This window comes from Hemiscyllium ocellatum, chromosome 36, assembly GCF_020745735.1.
Source record: "Hemiscyllium ocellatum isolate sHemOce1 chromosome 36, sHemOce1.pat.X.cur, whole genome shotgun sequence".
Classification (NCBI taxonomy): Eukaryota; Metazoa; Chordata; class Chondrichthyes; order Orectolobiformes; family Hemiscylliidae; genus Hemiscyllium; species Hemiscyllium ocellatum.
Genome location: NC_083436.1, coordinates 15,985,377 through 15,998,077, shown reverse-complemented (window position 1 = coordinate 15,998,077; position 12,701 = coordinate 15,985,377).

Sequence of the window (12,701 nt, the reverse complement as noted above, 5' to 3'; positions counted from 1 at the left end):
ATTACACAGAGTTATAGATTAGTGTGGTGCTGGAAAAGCACAGCAGTTCAGAAAGCATCAGAGGAGCAGGAAAATCGACATTCCTGATGAAGAGCTTTTGCCAGAAACGTCAACTTCCCTGCTCCTCGGATGCTGCCTGAACTGCTGTGCTTTGCCAGCACCACTCTAATCCAGAATCTGGTTTCTAGCATCTGCAGTCACTGTTTTTACCTACAAAAAGTTATAGAATTGCACTCTTCTTATTCCTGAACTCCATCCAAATTGGTTATGCCATTGAACTATCTGAAAGATCCAGTTTCTCCAGTATTGCAAATCTTCTTAACGAGAAATGCCATCCATCCTTTTATGCCTTCCCCACCCTTTCTCATTGTAAGAAGGCAAATTTAACACTTAGACTTGCACTTTGTTAAGCCAGGTCTGTGTTATCACTACAACATCCTACATGACAATCTGTGGCCCGGAGGTCACCAGTTTTGTTGTGTATTGTGTAGATCGTATTTAATCTTAATTTCTCCCTTACTCCTACACCAAATTACTATTCTGCACTTTAGTCCTATTTGTCTCTTGCAGAATTTTGTGCCCCTTGGTATTATTTGCTAATATTCATTCCTCTGCACCTTGAATTTAGACCCTGCCTACACCATCAAAATATATTTCTGTTATTGCCCATCCTAACAGATATACCTATATTAGCAATGTAATCAAAACCCGATGTTTATATTTTATAGTAGTAAAAAGTGAGGTCTGCAGATGCTGGAGATCAGAGCTGAAAATGTGTTGCTGGTTTAAGCACAGCAGGTCAGGCAGCATCCAAGGAACAGGACATTCGACGTTTTGGGCCAGAGCCCTTCCTGATGAAGGGCTCTGGCCCGAAACGTCGAATTTCCTGTTCCTTGGATGCTGCCTGACCTGCTGTGCTTTAACCAGCAACACATTTTCAGCTTATTTTATGGTAGACCTCACATTGAGGGTATCTTCCATTGTGTTGGGGTATATTACCACTGTGTGAAGTGGTAGTAAATTTTAAATGATCAAACACCACAAAACTGGATGTCCATGAGCTGCTGTGGTTATCAACAGCAACAAAACTTCATTCAACTACAATTAATTGTCCAACATACCCCACCATAAAGATATGACAAAGTTGGGGTGTAGCCATTGCTCATTGAGTGGATGGAGGTCATGCCTAGGAGTAGGAGTAGGCCATGCAGCCCTTTGAGTCTGATCTTCCATTCAAACCCATGGCTGAACAACCTCTCCAATACCATATTCCTGTATTGTCCCAATATCCTTTAATGTCATTAATGCAAAATCTATTCAGGCTTGGTTTGAACTTATTTACTGACTGAGCTTCATAGTCCTCTGGGGGAGTGAATTTGAAAGAATAGTCATCCTCCAACATTTGTAAAGACCATATCTTGTTATTTTTCTCAATTATTGATTATGGATTAAAACATGAAAAGAACTGGGATTACTGAAAGATTGCTGCACTTTTTTAAAAAACAATTTAACTGACAAACTAGAGAAGTGCTGTTTACACAGATATTGTTCAAGAAGTGGAGGAAAATCAAGTTACAAATGAGCTAGTGCCAAGGGCTAAGCTTCAGCTAGTAATAAATGGTTGATTAGTCTGAGGTTTGGTAATGAGTTATTGATGACAAAGGCCTTCTGCCTGCCAACAGCTATTTAATTAGACCCTGGCTAGCTGAACAGCTTGTGAGTGAGAAGTATTTGAGAAGAAGCCATTGGATCTCCAAAAGAGGAGTTTTCCCCTTACTTTGCAGTATAGGCACCTGAATCCTGAACAAAGTCAGTTTATCTTTCCCTCATCAGTTGCTGTAAACTGTGACTTTCTAACCAATACATTAGATACTTTATAAATGTGAACCAACTGGCCTATGCCTCCTACTAACAAGTGAAAGTATCAATAGATGGAAGATCAATGAGCAGTACACCCTGACAAGCCAAAAAACATCTCACCAAACCCTGTGAATGGGGACCAGTGAATTGTCTTTCTAATTTTTCTCACTTCATATAATACCCAGGTTTTCCTTTGTTTGTGTGTGCTGATGGAGATTGATAATAGGATTACTCACTGGGGTAGTATGCTGGAAATAGAGCAACTATTCACAGAGTCATGGCAAAAGGAAAATGAATTATGTTCCATTTAGATAAAAGATCTTTTATATCTCTTATATGCCCTATGTACTACTTCTACATTCACATCGGTGTCTACCATCAATCATGATTGTAGTTAAAGCTGCAATCTGATCCATGGCCTTTCCTTTTAAAGTTGCTTTCTTAGACTCATTCTTATAAGTTCTAATCAGTCCCATGGGTTTCCATTTCAACTTCCATTGTTCTGAACAAATGTGTGCCATCTTGTTAGAATGGAAACACCTTGGCATCCAATTCTCACATCCACCTTTAGTAATTCCCTTTCAGATCAGAGGAGGGGAACTTGGGACATTCCCAAATGACCACTTCCTTACCTTTTGCCTCTTGCCTTCCTTTCACTTTCCGATCTTCTATCTCATTCAAATTGATGACAGAAGAAAAATGTTCAATTTCATGGATAAGCTTATAATCATCAGGCATTATTGCTTCCTGTATGGCAGCTGCAACCTTTTGGTCTTCTGAGTTCTTATAATAGATGGCAGTGAGTTTTAAACTCCTTTGAGAGAAGAACGCTTTTAAGAGCTACATACATCTTTAATGCTCTTATCCACTTGTCAAAATTACTTTGCTTAGCCCTTGCAAATTCAATATAGATTTGCTTAGGCTGCTTCCTTAAATCAGAGAATCTTTTCATCGTATGTCTCAGCACTAACTCCAACACAGCCAATGTAGTCTGCACAGTCCCATAAACCTAAGAAAGCTCCTCTAACAGTGATGCATATATTTCTTGCGCTTTATCTGTCAACTTATTCTGCACAAACAATATCCAGGTCTGTTGTGGTTCTGTTCTCCGAGCTGGAAGTTTTTGTTGCAAACGTTTCGTCCCCTGGCTAGGCGACATCATCAGTGCTCTGGAGCCTCCTGCGAAGCGCTTCTTTGATGTTTCTTCCGGTATTTATAGTGGTCTGTCCTTGCCGTTTCCGGGTGTCAGTTTCAGCTGTCCGCTGTAGTGGTTGGTATATTGGGTCCAGGTCGATGTGTTTGTTGATGGAGTTTGTGGATGAATGCCATGCCTCTAGGGATTCCCTGGCTGTTCTCTGTCTGGCTTGCCCTATGATAGTAGTGTTTTCCCAGTCGAATTCAGGTCTCTTTTGCCCAATTCATTTGTCATGCCATTTTCACAAATGGCATAAAGAATGCTCTACATTTCTGCAAATTTTGGGAGTGACTGTGCAAACTTGACCATTTCCTTACTGAGCTTCAAGTTTTGACTCAGATTCTGCCCATCAGAGTCAACATCAGCGTATGAAATCTCCAGTTTCAGTTGAGCCATTTTAAGCTTCTATTCATGTTCTTTCACCTGCTTCCCCTGAAGTTCTAATTCTAGTTTTCTCAATTACAATTCCTGTCTTTTCATTTCATTCTATCTCTCTTTTCTTATCCCTTTCTGGCCTTTCTGTGATGTTTTCTTCCCTTTGATTAAATTAGATTAGATTACTTACAGTGTGGAAACAGGCCCTTCGGCCCAACAAGTCCACACCGACCCGCAACCTACCCATACCCCTACATTTACCCCTTACCTAACACTATGGGCAAATTTGCATGGCCAATTCACCTGACCCGCACATCTTTGGACTGTGGGAGGAAACCGGAGCACCCGGAGGAAACCCACGCAGACATGGGGAGAACGTCAGTCGCCTGAGTCGGGAATTGAACCCGGGTCTCTGGCGCTGTGAGGCAATGCTAACCACTGTGCCACCGTGCCGCCCAACTGCATTTGGAATTGCATTTCCAGTTTTCTCACTCCCAGTGCTTCACCTCAGAATTACAGAGCATAGAGATGTACAGCATGAAAAACAGACCCTTCAGTCCAACTTGTCCATGCCGACCAGATATCCCAACCCAATCTAGTCCCACCTGCCAGAACCCCGCCCATATCCCTCCAAACCCTTCCTAATTCATATACCCATCCAAATGTCTTTTTAACATTGCAATTCTACTAGCCTCCACCACATCCTCTGGCAACTCATTCCATACACATATCACCTTCTGAGTGAAAAAGTTGCCCCTTAGGTCTCTTTTATATCTTTCTCCTCTCACCCTAAACCAATGCCTCCCAGTTCTGGTCTCCCCCATCCCAGGGTAAAAAACTTTGTCTATTTATCCTATCCATGCCCCTCATGATTTTATAAACCTCTATAAAGGTCAACACTCAGTCACCGGCGCTCCAGGGAAAACAGCCTTAGCCTGTTCAACCTCTCCATATAGCTCAAATCCTCGAACCCTAGCAGCATCCTTGTAAATCTTGTCTGAAACCTTGCAAGTTTCATTCATCTTTCTGATAGGAAGGAGACCAGAATTACACACAATATTTCAACAGTGGCCTAACCAATGACTTGTACAGCCGCAACATGACCTTCCAACTCCTGTACCCAATACTCTTGTCCAATAAAGGAAAGCATACCAAACACCTTCACTATCCTATCTACCTGCGACTCCACTTTCAAGGAGCTATGAATCTGCACTCCAAGGTCTCTCTGTTCAGCAACATTCCCTAGGACCTTACCATTAAGTGTATAAGTCCTGCTAAGATTTGCTTTCCCAAATGCAGCACCTCCCACTTATCTAAATTAAACTCCGTCTGCCACTTCTCAGCCCATTGGCCCATCGGATAAAGATCCTGTTGTAATCGGAGGTAACCTTCTTTGCTGTCCACTACACCTCCAATTTTGGTGTCATCTGCAAACTTACTAACTGTACCTCTTATGCTCACATCCAAATCATTTATGTAAATGACAAAAAGTAGTGGACGCAGCACCGATCCTGGTGGCACTCCACTGGTCACAAGCCTCCAGTCTGAAAAACAACCCTCCATTACCACCCTCTGTCTTCTAGCTTTGCGCCAATGGCTAGTTCTTTCTGTATTCCATGAGATCTAATCTTGCTAACCAGACTCCCATGGGGAACCTTGTCAAACACCTTACTAAAGTCCATATAGATCACATCTACCATTCTACCCACATCTATCCTCTTTGTTACTTGTTCAAAAAAATTCAATCAAGTTTGTGAGACGATTTCCCACGGACAAAGCCATGTTGACTATCCCTAATCAGTCCTTGCCTTTCCAAATAGTACATTCTGTCCCTCAGGATTCCCTGCAACAACTTGCTCACCACTGACATTAGGCTCACTGGTCTATAGTTCCCTGGCTTGTCCTTACCATCCTTCTTGAACAGTAGCACCACGTTAGACAACCTCCAGTCTTCCGGCACCTCACCTGTGACTTAGCCATGATACAAATATCTCAGTAAGCAGCTCTAGCAAATTTCCCTGCCAGTATATTAGTCCCCTTTCAGTTTAGGTGCAATCCGTCCTTCTTGTATGGGTCACTGCTACCACAAAAGAGCTTCCAATGATCCAAAAATGTGAATCCTCCTCCCGTACACTAGCTCCTCAGCCATGCATTCATCTGCTTGATCCTCCTATTCCTGCCCTCACTTGTAGCACCGGGAGTAATCCAGATATTACTACTCTTGAAGACCTCTTTTGTAAATTCCTGCATAACTCTCTGTAATTTCCCTTCAGAATCTCAACCTTTTCCATTCCAATGTCGTTGGTTCCAAAGTGTACAGTGACCTCCTGCTGGCCCCTCTCCCCTTTGAGAACATTCTGCACCCTCTCTTAGAATCCTTGATCCTGGCACGAGGGAAGCAACACACCATTTTGATTTTTCACTGCTGGCCACAGGAACAGTCTATCTGGACCTTGGACTAGAGAGTCCCCTAACACAATCGATCGCTTGGTACCTGACGTACCTCTCATTACATTAGAGCCAGTCTCAATATCAGAAACTTGGCTGTTTGTGCTACATCCCCCTGAGAATCCATCATCGCCTACATTTTCCAAAATAGCATACTTGTTTGAAATGGGGATAGCCACATAAGACTCCTGCACTACCTGCCTGCCTCTCTTACCTTTCCTGGAATTAACCCATCTATGTGACTGTATCTGAGACTCCCCCTTCCTTCCTTCCCCCTCCCCAATAACTGCCATCTATCACATCTCCTTGCTCTCGTAAATTCCTCATTGCCTCTGCCTCTCCAACCGATCCATTTGATCTGATAGGATTCGTAACCAACAGCATTTATTACAGATATAATCCTCAGTAACCGGTAAACTCTCCCTAACCTCCCACATCTGATAAGAGCATATCACTCTACTAAAGGCCACTTTTGCATCTTTCAATCTATAGACCCAGAAAATAGCAATATCTTATTCCTCTACAAAACACTGCTCTAGGTTAAGTTAATACTTAAAATATAAGCTATAAGTTTAATCAAGAAACATTGCTCAATAAAACATATAATTAAGAAAGAATCCACTCTACTCACTACTGCAGACTTATTGTAAGGCCACATTTAAAATCCACTTATCTGTTTCTGTGCTGTGAACTCTCAAAAACAGGTTCTTCTGAGATCAGTTGTGAATTTCACTGTTTGTTAATTTTTCCAGATGCACTCCAATGTCCAGCCATATAAGAATTCAACAGCAAAAGCAGTAACTGCGCAGGTTCACTGCTCTGTTAGTTAGCAAAGGGGGTTTCTTTCTCTCTCTCTCCTGCACTGACCTCACCACATGCTTCCTTTGTCAGTTCTTCTCTCTCTTAAAAAAGTGTTGTTGTTTTGACCTTTTTTCCTCCAAAGTTTCGAAACAACGCAACAGTAATTGCTGCTCCTGGAATTCGAGGAAATCACTAACTGACTATCACCTGGTAGTTATTTCCTACCCGAAGTGTCAGTCCTACGGTGGAGGTTACGTCACTGAACTAGTAATCCAGAACCCCAGGCATGGGAGGTGGTTCAAACCCCACTATGACAAATAGTAAAATTTGAATTCAATAAAAATTAGAATAAAGAGTTTTTGTAATTATTTTCAATTGTCGAAAAGTCCATCTGATCCATTAATGTCTGATAGGGAAGGAAAAGATTAGGTGTCTCAGTTTAAAAGAGTAGAAAAGGTAATGTGTCACCCATACCTAGTCTGGCCGACGTGTGACTCCAAATGTGGTTGACTCTTAACCCACTCCCCAAGTTCCAGTCAAGGATGGGCATCCTGCTAATAAATAAAATAAATCCAAACGCTGTGCTAGTAATTCTGCCTTTTTAGCTCTGTCAGTTAATGCTACCTCTAATTTATAACTGCCAAATCAACCAATGTTGGTTTGAGTTCATCTGTCCTGATGAGGAGGAACGTGACGGACACCTGAAGATGCTCAGGGATGCCCTCATAAGAACAGGGTATGATGCTCAACTCATTGACCGCCAGTTCTGATGTGCCACAGCGCAAAACCGTAATGACCTCCTCAGGAGACAGAATTGGGTTGCAACCAAAAGGGTACACTTTATTGTCCAGGACTTCCAGGAAACCGAAAAACCACATCATTTTCTTCACAGTCTGCAACACCTTATCGATGAGAATGAGCACCTCACCAAAACCTTCCCCATGCCTTCACTTCTTGCCTTTAAACAGATCATTGTTCACAGCAAACTGCCCAGCCTTCAGGACAATGTAGACTACAACACCGTACAACCCTGTCACGGCAGCCGATACAAGACGCGTCAGAGTGTCGGCACAGACACCAGCATTACATGTGGGAACGCCTCCCACCATGTATATGCCAGGTACTCGTGACTCGACCAACATTGTCCATCTTATGCACTACAGACAAGGATGTGCCATTGGCGAGACTGAGCAGTTGCTACGACAACGGATGAATGGACACTCCACAACAATCACCAGGCAAGGGTGTTCCCTTGCAGTCGGGGAACACGTCAATGGTCCGGGACATACGGCCTCGGACCTTCGGGTCACCATCCTTCAAAGGTGGACTTTGAGACAAGCAACAATGCAAAGTGGCCAAGCAGAGGCTGATAGCCAAGATTGGTATCTGTGAGGTTGGCCTCAACTGGGACCTTAGGTTCTTGTCACACTACAGGTGACCCCACTGCACTATACACTCCCTCTCACACACACTCCAAATATTCACACACCAACACAGACCCTCCCTCGTACGCACCCTCTCACAGGGTTCTACCCCGCCACACACACACACATACTTTACCAAGCTTACGCACATACATACACACTCTCATATACACACCCACTCTGTCTCTCCTGCATGCACACAGATATAAGTTTATGGGGTGAATCTGCATTTGTAGAATTATATTTTATTTGCTCAAAAAAGATGCACAACCTACAGCCAATCTATGTAAGATTCTGTTAATCCCGTTTTAAGAAATAGAACCAGTCTGACTCAAGATGGGGACACATACAGACTTTAACCTCACACCTTTAGTGCATTGTCTGAGCTGAGATGACACTCAAAATAATTTCAGGTTTTCTAACAAAATGTATGTGACTTAAAAGGAGTTCATCTGATTTACATATTAACAAACCAAAACTAGCAAAACCATTCTAAAAGGTGAAAGATTTAATCGAAATTTGTTTAATATATTTCAGCTGCATATACTGTAATCCTTTGCTACAAATTCTGTGTCTCTTATGATCCTGCTCCACAACTACCTGATAAAGAAGCAGCGCTTTGAAAGCTAATGCTTCCAAATAAACCTGTTGGACTGTAACCTGGTGTTGTGCGATTGTTAGCTTTGTCCACCTCAGTCCAACACCGGCTGCTCCAAATCATGCTGGTTTGAAAATTGTTTAAAGACTGCCAATAACAACTGTGCCACCTGCAGGAAATTCTTTGCTGCTTCCACTACCGTGTCTTAAACACAGTATAAAACCTGTATTGTTTATTAATACTAGAGCCAAATTCTTGTCATTGTTTCAAGTCCAATCCTGGATGAGCCTCCAAATTTTATGATATACTAGGGTGGCCTGCTGGTAATCAAGCCCCAGCTATTCCCAATTTGAAGAAGGATCACTGGTCTCGAGACATTAAATCTGCTTTCTCCCCACAGATCTGAAAATGTGTGGCTGGAAAAGCGCAGCAGGTCAGGCAGCATCCAAGGAACAGGAAATTCGACGTTTCGGGCATAAGACCTTCATCAGGTATCTCCCCACAGGTACCTCAGCAATTTCCGTTTTCATTTTTCACTATGCCCAGAGTCAGCAGAAGAGTGAAATATTTTTTAAAAGTGTGCAAAGTTCCTCAATTTAACTGATTTTCTGACCCAGATTGATAGAAAGCATGGACCAGGTTTTTGCAATGAACAAGGATCACAATTTGTTACAAATAATTTGTTTCTAGGCACATGTAAAAAAGGTATAAACAGTCAGCTTAGTTTCATTGTTCAGGAAAATGTATGTAGAAGCAGCAGAGTTATGGAAAAATTTTTCAAAAATGCGATGTGAAACAGTAATGATTTCAGATTGATTTGGAGATGCCGATATTGGACTGGGGTATACATAGCTAAAAATCACACAACACCAGGTTATAGTCCAACAGGTTTAATTGGAAGCACACTAGCTTTCGGAACAACGCTCCTTCATCAGGTGATAGTGGAGGGCTCACAGAATTTATAGCAAAAATTTACAGTGTGATGTAACTGAAATTATACACTGAAAAACTGGTTGTCTGTTAAGCCTTTCATCTGTTAGAATACAGTGATAGTTTCACTTCTTTCATGTGTAAATCACAGAACCTCTTTTTAAAAAAGTTACATTCTCAGATTAGCTGTTAACAATGGTGATAGCTAGACAATATGTTGAAGGTGTTGAGCCCCTGTGTTGTGTATGTAGTGAGTGCCGGAGAGAGGGAGAGAGATGCAATGGTGGTCACCTATAATGTGACAGATGGGTACCGAACTTAGCTATCAGCCTCTGCTCGATCACTTTTCTCTGTGCCTGTCCCGAACTCCACCTTGGAGGATGGTCACCCGCACATACATTTCTCACACTCACAACCCCCAACCCAAACAGACAGACACAGACAAAGACCCACATGCACACATTTTGTGGGGTGAATTTGCACTTGCAGGGTTACATTGTACTTTGCTCAAAAACTGCATGAATTTATGTAAAACTCCATTATCTCACTTTTTAGATTAGAATCGATCTAAACATCATGGCGTAGACAGAGAATACAGGGAGCCAACACCTTCAACATATTGTCTAGCTATCACCATTGTTAATAGCTAACCCGAGAATACAACTTTTTTAAAAAAAGATTCTGTGAGTTACACATGAAAGAAGTGAAGCTATCACGGTATTCTAACAGATGAAAGGCTCAACAGACAATCAATTTTTCAATGTATAATTTCAGTTACACCCCCCTGTAAATTTTTGCGATTAATTCTGTGTTAGGATTGAGCCTTCCATTATCACCTGATGAAGGAGCGTCGCACCGAAAGTTAGTGTGCTTCCAATTAAACCTGTTGGACTATAACCTGTTGTGAGATTTTTAAGATTTCAGATTGCGCAGGGAAAGACTACAGTAATTAGAGAAAGAATGACAAAAACCAATAAAATTAAGTTAAGGAAATACAAAAAACTTAGGAGCAAGAGTTTGTCATTTTTCCCTTCAAGCCTGTACAATCATTCAATAAGATTAGAACAATACAGCACAGAGCAGGCCCTTTGGCCCTCGATGTTGCGCCGACCCAGGAACTATTCTCAGCACGTCCCCCTACACTATCCCAAAATCATCCATGTGCTTATCTAAGGATAGTTTAAATCTCCCTAATGTGGCTGAGTTGACTACATTAGCAGGTAGGGCATTCCACGCCCTTACCACTCTTTGTATAAAGAACCTGCCTCTGACATTTGTCTTAAATCCTTCACCCCTCAATTTGTAGTTATGCCCCTTCGTACACGCTGATGTCATCATCCTAGGAAAAAGACTTTCAATGTCTACCCTATTTAATCCTCTGATCATCTTGTATATCTCTATCAAATCCCCTCTCAACCTTCTTCTTGCTAATGAGAACAGGTTTAAGTCTCTCAGCCTTTCCTCATAAGACCTTCCCTCCAGACTAGGCAACATCCTGGTAAATCTCCTCTGCACCTTTTCCAATGCTTCCACATCCTTCCCAAAATATAGGGACCAGAACTGTACACAATATTCCAAGTGTCGCTGCACCAGTGTTTTGTAAAGTTGCAGCATGATATTGCGGCTCCAGAACTCAATCCCTTTACGAATGAAACCTAACACACCGTATGCCTTCTTAACAGCACTATCCATGTGGGTGGCAACTTTCAGGGATCTATATACATGGACTTCAAGATACCTCTGCACATCTACACTATCAAGAATCTTTCCATTGATCCAGTAATCTGCCTTCAGCCTATGCTTCCCAAAGTGCATCACCTCACATTTAGATGCATTGAACTCCATTTGCCACCTCTCAGCCCAATTCTGCAGTTTATCCAAGTCCCCCTGCAACCTGTAACATTCTTCCACACTGTGCACTACTCCACTGACTTTAGTGTCATCTGCAAATTTAATAATCCATCCACCTATGCCTGTGTCTAAGTCATTTATAAAAATGACAAACAGCAGTGGTCCTAAAACAGATCCTTGTGGCACACCACTAGTAACCGGACTCCAGGCTGAATATTTTCCATCAACCACCACTCGCTGCCTTCTTTCAGAAAGCCAGTTTCTAATCCAAACTGCTAAATCACCCTCAATTCCATGCCTTTGCATCTTCTCCAACAGCCATGTGGAACCTTATCAAAGGCTTTACTGAAGTCCATGTATACCACATCAACTGCCCTACCCTCATCTACATGCTTGGTTACCTTCTCAAAAAACTCAGGTTGTGAGACACGACCTGCCCTTGTCGAAACCATGTTGACTATCTGATTATTATAGCTGAATTAATTGTGGTCTCGGCTTCACTTACCTGTCTGCACTCGAGGGAGATAAAAAAAATCATAAAAGGAAAGTACAATTAAAATTGAGCATAAAATAAAAATAAAATAAAACTGGAACAAGCAATCCAGAATCTATAAGGGCAATAGAGTGTGGATGATATGTGATTCATTTAGTACATTTTCTTGGGTAAGTGATATGACCAGCTTAGCATTAGCAATTGAATCTCCAGGGCTTGGAGCTGAATAAAGTTATAATGAGGAATACTATTCATATGAGAAAGGACTGTGGAAAGCCCAGGAGGAGGAACACTGGATAAAGATAAAGCAAGCAAAAACAATAGAATATATGAGACTATTCTATAAATGCCCCTGTGCAGCTACCCAAGAGATTTTGTTAGTGAATAGGTGCCAGACACTGCCCACATCAGATATTAATTTCTCTCACTGGAGAAAGATGTAATGTTTCAGAAGAAAAGATTGTTCAAAAATGAGAAAGAGCAGGACTGCCTGGATAATATGATTTTATCTGTGCTGTCCTCCCTGGTTTTCTAACTGGATTTTCTAGATCAAAGGGAGACTGTGATGCTCATGCTGAGTGAACGGTGATATTTTCTGTAAAGGCAATGCCTAAAAAAATGGTAAGTGGCTGCTTGAAGCACATGCATATAATGGAAGGAATAGGGAATAGCACAGTTAAAATTCAAATGGAAGTGGTCCAACGAAGAATGAGAGAGATAGGAGCA